Raw genomic sequence first — 18,357 nt, 5'->3', positions numbered from 1 at the left:
TTTTATCGCTGATCATTGGAATACTTTTGTTTATTCCTGAAATGTGATAACCTCACCATCAACTGGAGTTTTGGAATTAAAATTATGAACGAAGCAACTAGAGAAACATCGATTTGAAATGTTGGCGGTTTCAAACGACCATCCGATCCATTCTCGTGGAATTTCACACTAACGAAATCGTTTCGTTGAAAATGGACATCAGGCCTATCGTTTCTATATGTCACCGTACAAATATCGTAACGATTGGCATTCGATTATGACTAGGCGGTTCAATCCAGTCTAGCCAACCTTCTAAGTGAACATAATTCCAGTCTGGCCAACTTTCTTGTTTTCACACCTTGGTCAAACTTGGTCATACCTGATTGACCACCAGGTGATTAATTAAATCCCTTGTTAAAAGTAGTCATTTACCTATATATATTGTAAGATTTGAATCACCGTTCACGGTACTGTTTTTATTATTTTTTTTATTTTTACAACGTATTGGAATAATGAAAAAGCATAATATATATATACAAGTTCAGCAATGACGCGTGACAAGATACTGGTGATACTTGATATGAAAATACATGTATATTTCAGCGTAGCTAAACTACGCGGTTTTACATGTTAATTGATATGTTAAGTGATATAAGATAGAACATCTTTCCTCTTTTTCTATTGGACTCTTTTACGACAAAAAAGACACTCAAATTTCAAAATGCCGTTATGTATCTACAAGCTACATGTACTACATACTATAAATTAGCCATTTTAGCAGAAAATGACGAGAGTACCCAATAAGTAATGAATATGAATCCCCTCTTCTGTAGCGATTTCCTGCTGTTCTGAGATTGAAATTACATACTTCGATTAGTTTTGAAATATACTTAATATGTAATTGGATAATTCCAAATGAAACGTTACCATTTCTTTGTAAATTCATTTGAACACTGGGTATACATGATATGTTTTGAATGCATCAATGAGAAAACAATGCACAACTTTTAAATGTTGAAAAAGTAAATTTATAATGTCTCAAAAATGGGTGTGTATATTATTTACATGTATAATGGACTTTTAATTTGACCATGGGCATAGAAAAACACCCTCAATAATTAGACAGTGATATTCTGATGGGAATTTTAGATATTCACGGGAGACATGTTGGCGAATCTTGGTCGATTGCATGGGGTGATGAGTTTAGTTCATCTTGAAACAAATTGAATGAAGTGAGTAGTTCATGTTGAATTTGTTTCAAGGGGAACTAAATTCATCACCCCATCAAATCGACAAAAGCAAGATTCAATCCTTATATTTCAATTCAATCGTATTTGATCGACAGATTGGAATATTTTGTATAATGATAAATGTTTCTATCTAAATCTCACTCAGACACACTAAATGTCTGAAAAGGTGTCCAATGTACAATACTGTTATGAACAGTTTTTGTATCAAATTGTCTCTACTAGGATATGTTTCATGAGGTTAACCTGTGCTCTCAGTGAAGTCATAGTAGAACCTGTGTTGTTTTAGTAAAACACACCTATTCCACCTTGGCCAACATTTACCCTACCTGTTTCTCTCATAAAATCAATTTCTAATATCAATTTATCAAGTGTTTCTGCTTGTGTTTCCAATGTACAGCGATATTACTTTCAAAACATAAGCGGCGTGAAACTAGGTCAGAATGTAAACAATGTCAAAATATATTCTCACGCCGGTCAGAGGTCAGCGCGTGACCAAGCTTCTTCAATTGTAAATGAAGTGATCGGAGTTTACCAGTTTCAATGAGGCGGACCGAAATGGAAATGTAGATGTTACTCGAACGATAAATTTGCTACATGTACGAGAAAATTGATTGAGACATATGTTTGAATATGACTTTCGGAGGGATATACGATGTTTTGTCGCCCTTACACATGATGTTCTATAATAAAGCATTTTATGTTGCCTTCTGAAGATAAAATGTGAAACCATTTGGGTAAATTTATGTCGCATATGGCTGTTTCTGAACGCTGAAAAAAATAAGTCTGATGTTCAGAGAGAGTTGACTCCATTGTCGTATTGTAGAGGGACCATTTCATTTTGTTATTTGACATATATATGTCATGACAAATTTATACTTACGGTAAATATGTTAAATCCGTAGAACCACTATTACAATCTTAATGGATTCTACAATACTACAATTCAGTAATCAAAATAATATTGATGTATCTTTAATGGATGAAATATCCCTGAAATAGAAGTGAAAACAAGTTTTTAAAGTGTACGTGAGTACAGTTCTTACCTAGTCTGTTTAGAAGTATGATAGACAACTTATTATCCATTATTTTCTACAATTTTATCTAGCGCATTTCATGAAGATTGCTTGCAACACTCTGCATCTATATGGACCATAACTTTCACTAGAAGATACTTCAATGTTTAAATAACGTTCAGTTCCTCGCAATATATAATAAATGTTCACAATAGGGAATCTCAAACAGTGTTCGTTGGTAAAGGAATTACATCAAAATCATATTTTGTTGATTGTGTAATGCTTGTCTTTTTTCTGTAATGAAGTTTAATGATTAGATCTGTGAATTAAATTATCCGGAAAGTAAACCAGCGGCTGAAATTTTTGTATAGGAACAGCAGATGTCTTTCACTCAAAGCCAGAAAATCTTTCTGCTCAATACTCATTAAATGTCACTTTGACTATGCATGTACATCCTGGTTTGAAGGGCTTACAATAGGTCTCGAACAAAAACTACAAATTATTCAAAACAAAGTTGTTAAATTCATATCCAAGCTTGAACCTAGAACACGAATTACCCATGTTGAACTCGAGCAACTCAATATGCTTAATGTTACATTCAGGGTAAACAGCTGAAACTCAATCATGTTTTTAATATTGTACAAAATAAATGTCCTTTTTATCTAAAAGAATCCTTTACACCCATAGGCAAAGAATATAACACAAGATCAAGTTCTATGAACTTTAATATAAAAAAACGTCAAAGGACCAGAATCCCTCCCTTTCTTATAGTTTGCAAAAGATTGGAATAATATCCCTGACAATATAAAACGAGAAAATAACAAACATCGTTTTAAAGGTCTTGTCAAAAAACATTTTTATGATGTTTCTAAAGATCAATAGGAGTCAGTATGTGTATTTTTAATTTATCCAATGTCCTATAAAGAAGTGTACAAGATCAAGTTCTATGTTTCTTAAAATTGTTCATTATCATATAAAACATTGTAACCCTATAGAGGTATGCAGGCTGGTAGCCTTGCTTAAGCCCCAATGATATTATTGGTGATAGATGATTGTAACCCTATAGAGATAGACAGGCTAGTAGCCCTGCTTAAGTCCCCATGAATATCATTAATAGATATGATATTTGAATATTCCCGCTAGGTAAACAGGAAGTGGGGTACCTGTTGAACCTTGACAGAAGTTGTCATGTTAGCCGTGTATAATTGTGGATCGCGGGGCTGAGTTAAATTATAGTGTATTTTATAAGAGTACAAGTATTAGTTATTTAATAACAACCATGTATATATTTATTAGGCTGTGTTTAATTTCATAGTGCATTATTGTGGTGTATATAATGTTGCTTAGACCTAGTACCGATGTGTAGTATATTTAAAGGTCAGTAACGCGGGATTGTTTACTCATGTTTGCAGCCAGAGTTAGGTTGTTGTTTTAAGGCATGGCCAAACTAGGTGACCGAAATATCAGTAAATTGTTACGGCACCTACTTAGTAGCGACTACGTGGGATGTTCTGGAAAGCATGACAGGACATCGCGTAGTCCACACACCTGTTTAACTGCGCAGTATAGTTTGTGCAAAATGTGCATATTACAGGCGGTTCTGTCCAGCCTCAACCAAGTCCAGTCAGAAAATCAAAACATTTCTATTTTGTTAAGCCTGCATCAGGCGCCGGTAAGGCTGTATTCTGAATTAAAATTAGTAAATTTTGACAGTTTATGATGAGCTGGGTAACCTTTGGGGCAAGCATTGTCCCAACGGCACGTGTACCAGTCACGTACCCAATCATTATAAATAGAGGGCCGCAATAGGCCCCAGTCAGACTGAAATTAGACGGACATTAGACGGGAATAAGACTGAGACTGGGTACTTCCGCCTCACATACACCTACGTCACCGCTTCCTCTAGGGCCATACACATGAGAGAGAGAAAGTGAGAACTCTTGTCTACACTTTGAATAAAAGCCGTCAACAAGCTTCTACCCTACTCCTTGTCGTCATTTCGACCAACACAGCCATCCATAGGGCGACAACATATTATTTACTATGTTATAAGTAAGTGATAAGTTAATTTTGTAGTTGCTCATAAACTTATTATAAGGGGAATCCATTGGAAATAAGCCTTCGTGGCTTTGGTGGGTTATCCTAGGTAAAGATTTACATGTATAATGTTGGTTTATTTGTAACTTGACAGTGAACTATCTAAATGTACATTTGTGATGTGTTTATGTATTGATATCTTTATGTCCAACCAAACCACCACATGTCGGTCTATTTGTTACTTTACCTGAATAAATATCATATATTATGTCATTAGTTATCTAATGACGTAATTCAGCCGAAAACGTTAGAAAATACCAGTAATGACAAGGACAAGATTTGTATATTTTATATTACAACAAAGCACAGAAATCTTGTTTAATGCAGTTTATTATACGCGAATATTTGTTCTGCGGTTACCTATCGTATAAATATCTGTGTTTTCGCAGTGTTATTATCATCCACAGTCACGTGACCTACGAAGATGACCAACAAACTAATATGATGATATTGGTGGCAGTGGGCCTGCTGTGTCTTAGTATAGACCAGGCTAACGGTAAGTTTTATTTGTTATTTTACATATGTTGAGGGCATAATGGTATTATACATTTGTATTGATTAGGACCGAAGTAAATTACAAGTAAAACATGTAAAATGTATGTGAATGTGAACCTTATGTGTCTCGGTATCTGACAGGTTAACGGTAATTTACTAGTAATATTCTGTTGGTAACTGTTGACCTAATGTGTCTCGGTATCGGACAGGTTAACGGTAAGTTACTAGTAATATTCTATTGGTGACTGTGGACCTAATGTATCTCGGTATCGGACAGGTTAACGGTAAGTTAGTAGTAATATTCTGTTGGTGACTGTGGACCTAATGTGTCTCGATATCGAACAGGTTAACGGTAAGTTAGTAGTAATATTCTATTGGTGACTGTGGACCTAATGTGTCTCGGTATCGGACAGGTTAACGGTAAGTTAGAAGTAATATTCTGTTGGTGACTGTGGACCTTATGTGTCTCGGTATCGGACAGGTTAACGGTAAGTTAGTAGTAATATTCTGTTGGTGACTGTGGACCTAATGTATCTCGGTATCGGACAGGTTAACGGTAAGTTAGTAGTAATATTCTGTTGGTGACTGTGGACCTAATGTATCTCGGTATCGGACAGGTTAACGGTAAGTTAGTAGTAATATTCTGTTGGTGACTGTGGACCTTATGTGTCTTGGTATCAGACAGGTTAACGGTAAGTTACTAGTAATATTTTGTTGGTAACTGTTGACCTAATGTATCTCGGTATCGGAAAGGTTAACGGTAAGTTACTAGTAATATTCTGTTGGTGACTATGGAACTAATGTATCACGGTATCAGACAGGTTAACGGTAAGTTACTAGTAATATTCTGTTGGTAACTGTTGACCTAATGTATCTCGGTATCGGAAAGGTTAGCGGTAAGTTACTAGTAATATTCTGTTAATGACTGTCAACCTAATGTGTCTCGGTATTGGACAGGTTAACGGTAAGTTACTAGTTATATTCTGCTGATAACTGTGGACCTAATGTATCTCGGTATCAGACAGGTTAACAGTAAGTTACTAGTAATATTCTGCTGATAACTGTGGACCTAGTGTGTCTCGGTATCGGACAGGTTAGCAGTACGTTACTAGTAATATTCTGTTGATGACTGTGGATCTAATATGTCTCGGTATCGGACAGGTTAACGGTAAGTTACTAGTAATATTCTGTTGATAACTGTGGACCTAGTGTGTCTCGGTATCGGACATGTTAGCAGTACGTTACTAGTAATATTCTGTTGATGACTGTGGATCTATTGTGTCTCGGTATCAGACAGGTTAACGATAAGTTACTAGTAATATTCTGTTGGTGACTGTGGACCTAGTGTGTCTCGGTATCGGACAGGTTAACGGTAAGTTACTAGTAATTTTCTGTCGTTGACTGTGGACCTAATGTGTCTCTGTATCAGACAGGTTAACGGTAAGTTAGTAGTAATATTCTGTTGGTGACTGTTGACCTAATGTGTCTCGGTATATGACAGGTTACCGGTAAGTTACTAGTAATATTCTGTTGGTGACTGTGGGCCTAATGTGTCTCGGTATCAGACAGGTTAACGGTAAGTTACTAGTAATATTCTGTTGGTGACTGTGGGCCTAATGTGTCTCGGTATCAGACAGGTTAACGGTAAGTTACTAGCAATATTCTGTTGTTGACTGTGGACCTAATGTGTCTCGGTATCGTACAGGTTAATGGTAAGTTACTAGTAATATTCTGTTTGTGACTGTGGACCTAATGTGGCTCGGTATCGGACAGATTAACGGTAAGTTACCAGTTATATTCTGTTGGTGACTGTGGACATAATGTGTCTCGAGGTATCAGAAGGGTTTACGGTAAGTTACTAGTAATATTCTGTTTGTGACTGTGGACCTAATGTGTCTCGGTATCGGACAGGTTAACGGTAAGTTAGTAGTAATATTCTGTTGGTGACAGTGGACCTAATTTATCTCGGTATCGGACAGGTTAACGGTAGGTTTCTAGTAATATTCTGGTGGTGACTGTGGACCTAATGTGTCTCTGTAACGGACAGATTAACGGTAAGTTACCAGTTATATTCTGTTGGTGACTGTGGACATAATGTGTCTCGAGGTATCAGAAGGGTTTACGGTAAGTTACTAGTAATATTCTGTAGGTGACTGTGGACCTAATGTATCTCGGTATCGGACAGGTTAACGGTAAGTTAGTAGTAATATTCTGTTGGTGACAGTGGACCTAATTTATCTCGGTATCGGACAGGTTAACGGTAGGTTTCTAGTAATATTCTGGTGGTGACTGTGGACCTAATGTGTCTCGGTATCTGACAGGTTAACGGTAAGTTAGTAGTAATATTCTGTTGGTGACTGTGGACCTAATGTGTTTCGGTATCTGACAGGTTAACGGTAAGTTACTAGCAATATTCTGTTGTTGACTGTGGACCTAATGTGTCTCGGTATCGGACAGGTGAACGATAAGTTACTAGTAATATTCTGTTTGTGACTGTGGACCTAATGTGTCTCGGTATCGGACAGGTAACGATAAGTTACTAGTAATATTCTGTAGGTGACTGTCGACCTAATGTGTCTCGCTATCGGACAGGTTAACTGAAAGTTACTAGTAATATTCTGTTGATGACAGTGGACCTTATGTGTCTCGGTAAGGTTAACGGTAAGTTAGTAGTAATATTCTGTTGGTGACTGCGGACCTTATGTATCTCGGTATCGGACAGGTTAACGGTAAGTTACTAGTAATATTCTGTTGGTGACTGTGGACATAATGTGTCTCGGTATCGGACAGGTTAACGGTTAGTTAGTAGTAATATTCTGTTGGTGACAGTGGACCTTATGTGTCTCGGTATTGGACAGGTTAACGGTAAGTTAGTAGTAATATTCTGTTGTTGACTGTGGACCTAATGTATCTCGGTATCGGAAAGGTTAACGGTAAGTTACTAGTAATATTTTGTTGGTAACTGTTGACCTAATGTATCTCGGTATCGGAAAGGTTAACGGTAAGTTACTAGTAATATTCTGTTGGTGACTATGGAACTAATGTATCATGGTATCAGACAGGTTAACGGTAAGTTACTAGTAATATTCTGTTGGTAACTGTTGACCTAATGTATCTCGGTTTCGGAAAGGTTAACGGTAAGTTACTAGTAATATTCTGTCGGTAACTGTTGACCTAATGTATCTCGGTATCGGACAGGTTAGCGGTAAGTTACTAGTAATATTCTGTTGGTAACTGTTGACCTAATGTATCTCGGTATCAGACAGGTTAACAGTAAGTTACTAGTAATATTCTGCTGATAACTGTGGACCTAGTGTGTCTCGGTATCGGACAGGTTAGCAGTACGTTACTAGTAATATTCTGTTGATGACTGTGGATCTAATATGTCTCGGTATCGGACAGGTTAACGGTAAGTTACTAGTAATATTCTGTTGATGACTGTGGACCTTATGTGTCTCGGTATCGGACAGGTTAACGGTAAGTTACTAGTAATATTCTGCTGATAACTGTGGACCTAGTGTGTCTCGGTATCGGACAGGTTAGCAGTACGTTACTAGTAATATTCTGTTGATGACTGTGGATCTAATATGTCTCGGTATCGGACAGGTTAACGGTAAGTTACTAGTAATTTTCTTTTGTTGACTGTGGACCTAATGTGTCTCTGTATCAGACAGGTTAACGGTAAGTTAGTAGTAATATTCTGTTGGTGACTGTTGACCTAATGTGTCTCGGTATATGACAGGTTACCGGTAAGTTACTAGTAATATTCTGTTGGTGACTGTGGGCCTAATGTGTCTCGGTATCGGACAGGTTAACGGTAAGTTACTAGTAATATTCTGTTGGTGACTGTGGGCCTAATGTGTCTCGGTATCAGACAGGTTAACGGTAAGTTACTAGCAATATTCTGTTGTTGACTGTGGACCTAATGTGTCTCGGTATCGTACAGGTTAATGGTAAGTTACTAGTAATATTCTGTTTGTGACTGTGGACCTAATGTGTCTCGGTATCGGACAGGTTAACGATAAGTTACTAGTAATATTCTGTAGGTGACTGTGGACCTAATGTATCTCGGTATCGGACAGGTTAACGGTAAGTTAGTAGTAATATTCTGTTGGTGACAGTGGACCTAATTTATCTCGGTATCGGACAGGTTAACGGTAGGTTTCTAGTAATATTCTGGTGGTGACTGTGGACCTAATGTGTCTCGGTATCTGACAGGTTAACGATAAGTTACTAGTAATATTCTGTTTGTGACTGTGGACCTAATGTGTCTCGGTATCGGACAGGTTAACGGTAAGTTAGTAGTAATATTCTGTTGGTGACAGTGGACCTAATTTATCTCGGTATCGGACAGGTTAACGGTAGGTTTCTAGTAATATTCTGGTGGTGACTGTGGACCTAATGTGTCTCGGTATCTGACAGGTTAACGGTAAGTTAGTAGTAATATTCTGTTGGTGACTGTGGACCTAATGTGTCTCGGTATCGGACAGGTTAACGGTAGGTTTCTAGTAATATTCTGGTGGTGACTGTGGACCTAATGTGTCTCGAGGTATCAGAAGGGTTTACGGTAAGTTACTAGTAATATTCTGTTTGTGACTGTGGACCTAATGTGTCTCGGTATCGGACAGGTTAACGGTAAGTTAGTAGTAATATTCTGTTGGTGACAGTGGACCTAATTTATCTCGGTATCGGACAGGTTAACGGTAGGTTTCTAGTAATATTCTGGTGGTGACTGTGGACCTAATGTGTCTCTGTATCGGACAGGTTAACGGTAAGTTACCAGTTATATTCTGTTGGTGACTGTGGACCTAATGTGTCTCGGTATCGGAAGGGTTTACGGTAAGTTACTAGTAATATTCTGTTTGTGACTGTGGACCTAATGTGTCTCGGTATCGGACAGGTTAACGGTAAGTTAGTAGTAATATTCTGTTGGTGACAGTGGACCTAATTTATCTCGGTATCGGACAGGTTAACGGTAGGTTTCTAGTAATATTCTGGTGGTGACTGTGGACCTAATGTGTCTCTGTAACGGACAGATTAACGGTAAGTTACCAGTTATATTCTGTTGGTGACTGTGGACATAATGTGTCTCGAGGTATCAGAAGGATTTACGGTAAGTTACTAGTAATATTCTGTAGGTGACTGTGGACCTAATGTATCTCGGTATCGGACAGGTTAACGGTAAGTTAGTAGTAATATTCTGTTGGTGACAGTGGACCTAATTTATCTCGGTATCGGACAGGTTAACGGTAGGTTTCTAGTAATATTCTGGTGGTGACTGTGGACCTAATGTGTCTCTGTATCGGACAGGTTAACGGTAAGTTACCAGTTATATTCTGTTGGTGACTGTGGACCTAATGTGTCTCGGTATCGGACAGGTTAACGGTAAGTTACCAGTTATATTCTGTTGGTGACTGTGGACCTAATGTGTCTCGGTATCGGACAGGTAACGATAAGTTACTAGTAATATTCTGTAGGTGACTGTCGACCTAATGTGTCTCGCTATCGGACAGGTTAACTGAAAGTTACTAGTAATATTCTGTTGATGACAGTGGACCTTATGTGTCTCGGTAAGTTATCGGTAGTATCTCGGGCATAATGGTATTATACATTTGTATTGATTAGGACCGAAGTAAATTACAAGTAAAACATGTAAAATGTATGTGAATGTGAACCTTATGTGTCTCGGTATCTGACAGGTTAACTGTAAGTTAATAGTAATATTCTGTTGGTGACTGCGGACCTAATGTATCTCGGTATCGGACAGGTTAACGGTAAGTTACTAGTAATATTCTGTTGGTGACTGTGGACCTCATGTATCTCGGTATCGGACAGGTTAACGGTAAGTTACTAGTAACATTCTGTTGGTGACTGTGGACCTAATGTGTCTCGGTATCGGACAGGTAAGCGATAAGTTACTAGTAATATTCTGTTGGTGACTGTGGACCTAATGTGTCTCGGTATCAGACAGGTAAAGGATAAGTTACTTGTAATATTCTGTTGGTGACAGTGGACCTTATGTGTCTCGGTATCTGACAGGTTAACGGGAGGTTTTTAGTAATATTGTGCTGTCGACCGTGGACCTAATGTGTCTCGGTATCTGACAGGTTAACGGTAATTCAAAAGTGATATTCTGTTGGTGACTGTTTACCTTATATGTTTTAGTATCTGACAGGTTAACGATAATTTAATAGTAATATTCTGTTGATAACTGTGGACCTAAAAATATTTAACCGAAGAATATCTTCTTTAAGTATCCGACTCCAAATCACAACTGATTTTTTCGAGTTTAATGAAGGGTTCGCAGACAAATACTTTTGCAAACAAACCAGGGTAAGACTCTCAGTTAGGCAGGTCAAAAGCAACATTTTTCTCGGACCCATATATAAATAGCTAATAAAGTGTGTGTTTTAATACCACCGGTATATGTTGCAGGTCAGTATGACCCGGCCTGTAGTGGTAGCTGTCGGCCTTTGTGCTTTTCCAATGAAAGAAGAAGTGGGTCATGCATTGATTGGACGTCCTGCTGCGTCAGTAATTACAACCATGGCTGAAACTAGGCTACTGAAGGTAAGCTATCATTATACAGCATTTCCACATACAGCTAAGAAGAGACGAGAAGTTCAATATGTCAATATTAAGTTAATATCAATAATGTTGTGAAACATGTTCGGTTTTAAAAGATATACCTTTCTATATATTCATGAAATAAACTTAGTTTACATTTGTTGATTTTAGAGAGAAAAAAACCGCTTTGATCATGAGCAGTAAAGTGCTTTAAGCCTACTGACTTATTCTTTGTGTGTTTTATAACAGACTTGGGATAGAACAAAGAACTGCTGAAACATGCTTCAAGACCTGTTTTACACTGTAGCTATATCTAAATTCAATAATAAAAACGTGTCAGAAAAAATAACTACTATTGTATGTTTTATATGAACGATAACAAGATGTATTCCAGGGTGATCATTTAGTCGTATTTCACTGTAGCATGGCAATATAATCCCACTGCTGCCAATCAACAGTATGTGATACACGCTAAGTAGATGAGATGCTGTTACATGTAAGTCCAGGTTGGAAGGTGACTACGGCATGGAAAACCAGATGACGTCATCGTTAATTCCTATCATTTATTCATATAAACATCCACGTAAAGTAACCACAAATAATCCATTTGGAACACACATTGCTACATAGCTGGAGTGCTACATTGTCTCACATAATTCTACCGCTGCCACAAGTTTCCCCAAATGAAAACTAAATCTAATTAAACGGACGCCATTATATAAATCAGCTAAAACTATGAACTAAATAGTATAAAACTGTCTTATTTTACATACAAGCATATGTTTAATCCATCTAAGTCATTATCTCTCTCAGAAATAACTCTCCTCGTGCATATCAGACAAAGATCTTAAATTATCATTACAGGATTTGATACTAAAACATATCCGCTCCCCAAGAGGTTTCCTAACCGAAACGCTTCAAAGGTTCTTATGTGTCAGAGCGGATATTATCGGAGAAGTCAAACGATACTTTTTTTATTTAATTCAACACCTGTTATTACACCCGATAAGCTAGTGAACAATATAATACATGTTGACATATTTTTATACTTTCGTGTAAACACCCGAGATTGACTCGGTAATTAAATAGTATTTTAAACAGTAAGAGCTAACAGAAACATAGAGAATGAATAAAAAAGGAAAAGAAATGAAATAAAAATCATTAAAATGGGAGGGGACATATATGAATTTAATCATCCGGCATGGATACACGACGCTTTAGAATTTTTTGTCATGTTTAACTTACTTGGGTTATGTTGTTTTCTTCTAGAAATTATAAAATACATTATTGGACAAACTCATTATTTCTCTTAGGGTACATCGCCTTTATTCATACTTGAGAAGGTAAGCATGGTAATATTAGAAAATAACTTTTCGTTTCGATATATATGTAATCATTACAACATTAAGATAAGACACCATCATTAAAATTGACCCCCAAAATCAAATGTAATTTTGATCTCTGACCGAATGATTCTTCTGGTAAATATCTAAGACAACAATTCAAGTCACTAAACTTTCCGTTTAATAAGTCCACTGTCGTGTACATGTTCTAACAATACAACTACCCTATCAGTTATATCGCGATTACTTTACCATATAAATAAAAACTGTGTTAAGTAGCTTAATAGAAATGCCTTTCAAGAGGAGTACAATTTCTTTAATGCCATTTTGTTTAAGCTTTTGATTTTAACTATTTTAACATATATTTCAGTTTATATTTGGACTTATGTGTAAATCTACTTGTCAGTATCAGGATGGAATATCTATATTATAAAGCTCGTGAACCACACACAGTCGAACGTTTGCTGTTTAATGGGCAATAGCTAACACCTAGCCGGTTCTAAATCTTTACGTGTAACCTGAGGCCGTACTATAATAATAAAAAGGTTAGTACGTTCAAGTTCATTTTTCAAATGAAGTGTCCAAGGACCTTGTATATATATATATATATATATATATATTCAGCTATTAAAAAAAAGTACTGAATGAATCGGTACCTTCTGTTTACGTGTAATATCCCTGAAAGAGAAGTGAGAACAAGTTTTTTAAAGCGTACGCGAGTACAGTTCTTTCCTGTTTAGTGAGTAAAAATTATATGTGATAGGCAGCTTATTATCCATTTTATCTAGCGCACTTTATGGAGATTGCCTGCATCTATATGGACCACAATTTCACTAACAGACACTTTAATGTTTAAATAACTTTCAGTTCTTGGCAATATATAATAAATGTTCATAATTTGAAATCCCAAGCAGTGTTTGTTGGTAAAGGACATTCATCAAAATCAGATTTTTATTGATTGTGTAATGCTTATGTTTTATCTGTAATGAAGTTTGATTATTAGATCTAATGACGATCAATTCAGCCGAAAACGTTAGAAAATGCCAGTAATGACAAGGGCAAGACAACTCCCAACGTTGATTTATATTGCAACAGGATACATAAATATTGTTTAATGCTTTATCATATGCGGATGTCAACTGTTTGGCATTTGTTCTGCGGTTACCTGGTGTTTAAATACCTGTGTTTTCGCAGTGTTATTATCATCCACAGTCACGTGACCTACGAAGATGACCAACAAACTAGTAGTCATGGTGACATTGGTGGCAGTGTGCCTGCTGTGTCTTAGTGTAGACCAGACAAACGGTAAGTGTTACTTGTTATATTACATATCCTGTGAGCACCTTTATGTTCTCGTGACAATACTCAAGACTCATCACAACATTACTTCTTTGAATGTCCTAATTACAATGAGAGTCGCATTGTGTTAAAAACAAAACTGTCTTATGTACACCACAACCATTAAATACACTTTTAAATGGCTGTAATGAGTGAACTGACAACGTCAACATGATTAGTTTTGAAATCACTGTTGACTACATCAGAGATACAAATCGATTTTAATTTATATTTGTAAATTAGATGTAAAATGGCAATCCTAAAACCGAACCTCACCCCACCTTTTGGTCATGTACTACTTTGAAATTGTTTAATTATATGTACAATATATTTCTTTTATTCTAATGTATCATTTGTCATTTGTATCGGAGAGGTTAGTTAATGAGTTATCTATTGTAAGCCAGAATGGTAACCGTCCCTGTATTGGTATCTGTCGGAGAGGTTAGTTAATGAGTTATCTATTGTAGGTCAGAATAGTAACCGTCCCTGTATTGGTATCTGTCGGAGAGGTTAGTTAATGAGTTATCTATCTATTGTAGGTCAGAATAGTAACCGTCCCTGTATTGGTATCTGTCGGAGAGGTTAGTTAATGAGTTATCTATCTATTGTAGGTCAGAATAGTAACCGTCCCTGTAGTGGTATCTGTCGGAGAGGTTAGTTAATGAGTTATCTATCTATTGTAGGTCAGGATGGTAACCGTCCCTGTATTGGTATCTGTCGGAGAGGTTAGTTAATGAGTTATCTATCTATTGTAGGTCAGAATAGTAACCGTCCCTGTAGTGGTATCTGTCCGAGAGGTTAGTTAATGAGTTATCTATCTATTGCAGGTCAGGATGGTTACCGTCCCTGTATTGGTATCTGTCGGAGAGGTTAGTTAATGAGTTATCTATCTATTGTAGGTCGGGATGGTAACCGTCCCTGTAGTGGTATCTGTCGGAGAGGTTAGTTAATGAGTTATCTATCTATTGTAGGTCGGGATGGTAACCGTCCCTGTAGTGGTATCTGTCGGGAGTTATCTATCTATTGTAGGTCGGGATGGTAACCGTCCCTGTAGTGGTATCTGTCGGAGAGGTTAGTTAATGAGTTATCTATTGTAGGTCAGTATGGTAACCGTCCCTGTATTGGTATCTGTCGGAGAGGTTAGTTAATGAGTTATCTATTGTAGGTCAGGATGGTAACCGTCCCTGTATTGGTATCTGTCGGAGAGATTAGCTAATGAGTTATCTATTGTAGGTCAGTATGGTAACAGTCCCTGTATTGGTATCTGTCGGAGAGGTTAGTTAATGAGTTATCTATTATAGGTCAGTATGGTAACCGTCCCTGTATTGGTATCTGTCGGAGAGGTTAGTTAATGAGTTATCTATTGTAGGTCAGGATGGTAACCGTCCCTGTATTGGTATCTGTCGGAGAGGTTAGTTAATGAGTTATCTATTGTAGGTCAGGATGGTAACCGTCCCTGTATTGGTATCTGTCGGAGAGGTTAGTTAATGAGTTATCTATTATAGGTCAGGATGGTAACCGTCCCTGTATTGGTATCTGTCGGAGAGGTTAGTTAATGAGTTATCTATTGTAGGTCAGGATGGTAACCGTCCCTGTATTGGTATCTGTCGGAGAGGTTAGTTAATGAGTTATCTATTGTAGGTCAGTATGGTAACCGTCCCTGTATTGGTATCTGTCGGAGAGGTTAGTTAATGAGTTATCTATTATAGGTCAGGATGGTAACCGTCCCTGTATTGGTATCTGTCGGAGAGGTTAGTTAATGAGTTATCTATCTGTTGTAGGTCAGGATGGTAACCGTCCCTGTATTGGTATCTGTCGGAGAGGTTAGTTAATGAGTTATCTATTATAGGTCAGGATGGTAACCGTCCCTGTATTGGTATCTGTCGGGGAGGTTAGTTAATGAGTTATCTATTATAGGTCAGGATGGTAACCGTCCCTGTATTGGTATCTGTAGGAGAGGTTAGTTAATGAGTCTATTGTAGGTCAGAATGGTAACCGTCCATGTATTGGTATCTGTAGGAGAGGTTAGTTAATGAGTTATCTATTGTAGGTCAGAATGGTAACCGTCCCTGTATTGGTATCTGTAGGAGAGGTTAGTTAATGAGTTATCTATTGTAGGTCAGTATGGTAACCGTCCCTGTATTGGTATCTGTCGGAGAGGTTAGTTAATGAGTTATCTATTGTAGGTCAGGATGGTAACCGTCCCTGTATTGGTATCTGTCGGAGAGGTTAGTTAATGAGTTATCTATTATAGGTCAGGATGGTAACCGTCCCTGTATTGGTATCTGTCGGAGAGGTTAGTTAATGAGTTATCTATTATAGGTCAGGATGGTAACCGTCCCTGTATTGGTATCTGTCGGAACGGTTGGTGTCATTCCCGTGAAGAAGGACGTGGATCCTGTTGGCCGGGTTCGATCTGCTGTGTTACTCCTTTTATAGGCTTACCGCAAGGTATCATGTTTTTGTAACTAAATTGGTAGAATTATGATATAATCATTAACACGTACAATATAGAATACAGCCTGTAGGAAATTTCCATATTTCTTGAAAGCTGATAATATTGTGTAAGGAATGGACTTTTAAAAGGCCAGTCGTTGTATAAGTTGTAAAATATTAAACTAATGAACTGTTTTTTTGTTTTATTTTGATAGCAAACCTGGAATAAATTCAAGACCCCTAAATGAGGATGCTATTATACATCTTGTCAATAATAAAAGCTATCAGTAAAATGAAATGTTGTATTTGTTGTTTTATAAATGATAACCAACAGCTGTAATTTACGTTACCATTTTATAGCTATAAAATCTGTTACCAGATGAGCTATACAGTAGACATGAAGCCAATCCAGTTGGACGATATATATAATAGCTCTCATTAGGGGCGCCATAACTAAAACCCTATCTGGTAACAGATTGTTATTTCCATTCAAAACATTTGTGGTAAAATCACAAAAAATATAGTTAGTATTTCCGGCTATCCACAGGTGATAAAAAAAAAAAACAAAAAAATGCTGATAATCAGATTTTCTATCTTGAATCAATGGTAGTATTTGAAAAGCAAACTCTATAAAGCCATTATCAAATATTGATACCGCTGCGACGGACGTTGGACGCCAAGTCTTTTCGTTTCTAAATGGTGTAAGCATTCTGTTTTTTATGAAATGAAAACAAATCATCTTGTTTATTTTCTAAGTTTAGTTTGCTGGTTACCATATTGTTTGTGTGTCGCTCTGTTTCCAAGTAACTAGGTTAATAAAAAGTGGTACATTAAATAGTATAAATATCCCTTCCACAAATTTTCGGCCTCTGGGCCATCTTCAGGTACATAGAAACACAAGAAAAGCTAGGTGAATTCCATCTTGAAAAACGTTCAAGATGGATTTCACCTAGCTTTTCTTGTGTTTCTATGTACCTGAAATTGCCAAGAGGCCAAAAATTTGTGGAAGGGATATTTATACTATTTAATGTTTACATATATTCTCCCTCTGGAGAGGTAGTATTTGAAAGTAAAAAGTGGTAGTTTCTGCTCCTGCTAATTAACACTGCATGCTTCAATGAAATGAAAAGTGCAGGATTCCTCTTTCAAGAGGCAATGCAATAATGAACATTTATGATGCCAGTTATCCGTAATAAATATAACCCTAAGCAGGCATCACGCACCGGCAAAATACGAATCTCGTAATATCAGAAACGAATGAAAGAGAATAGAGAGGCTATAACTTGATCCACTTCAGTATCATCAGACAACAGGATCCAAGTGATAAAAAAACAATAAGGGGGAGATAAGGATGTGTTCGCGTTCTTTTTTTTAAAATCCAACGACGATAACGAGGTATTCAGCAGAGTTGTACGCCTGAGCAAAGTTCCGGAAAAGGCTGAAGATGAACCAAACGCTAGACCTATACTTGTATTGCTACCATCAAGGGAAATGAAAGCCAGAATCCTAATGGCAGGAAGAAATTCTTAATCAACTCGAAACGAATAAAGGAAACCGTAACGGATGGGTTTACTTAGCTGCGAGTTCGTCAACAACCATGCGATAGGAAAATTACCCGGCTTTTTAAGACTGATATTTCATGTAGATCAATGATAGCATTCCGATTAAGATACCTTAACTGTATATACTATATAAGGAACGTTTTATATGAATTTGCATTCATTTATTTTATATCATAATAGATGCAAAATTTGGTTTTGTCTCCATTACATTATAATTACTTATTAGTTATTACAACTACAAACAGACGGCTATACCGCAGCCTGACAAAATGCGAAC

At 37.0% G+C, this 18,357-nt stretch overlaps 1 long non-coding RNA gene across 2 annotated transcripts; it reads left to right on the top strand.

The window, feature by feature from the left end:
• The first annotated feature begins 3,764 nt into the window (after positions 1-3,764).
• LOC138306837 (uncharacterized) lies at positions 3,765-16,816 on the top strand. Of its 2 annotated transcripts, none has more exons than XR_011205922.1 (6): positions 3,765-4,294; positions 4,729-4,835; positions 11,270-11,404; positions 13,957-14,049; positions 16,405-16,533; positions 16,734-16,816. It is a non-coding gene; the product is annotated as an uncharacterized lncRNA (long non-coding RNA). The 2 variants fall into 2 exon arrangements; XR_011205921.1 differs by having other exon boundaries at positions 3,767-4,294; positions 4,747-4,835.
• The last annotated feature ends 1,541 nt before the right edge of the window (positions 16,817-18,357 follow it).

Source organism: Argopecten irradians, chromosome 14, assembly GCF_041381155.1.
Source record: "Argopecten irradians isolate NY chromosome 14, Ai_NY, whole genome shotgun sequence".
In the NCBI taxonomy this organism is placed as follows: Eukaryota; Metazoa; Mollusca; class Bivalvia; order Pectinida; family Pectinidae; genus Argopecten; species Argopecten irradians.
This window is presented reverse-complemented; position numbering and strand designations above follow the sequence as displayed.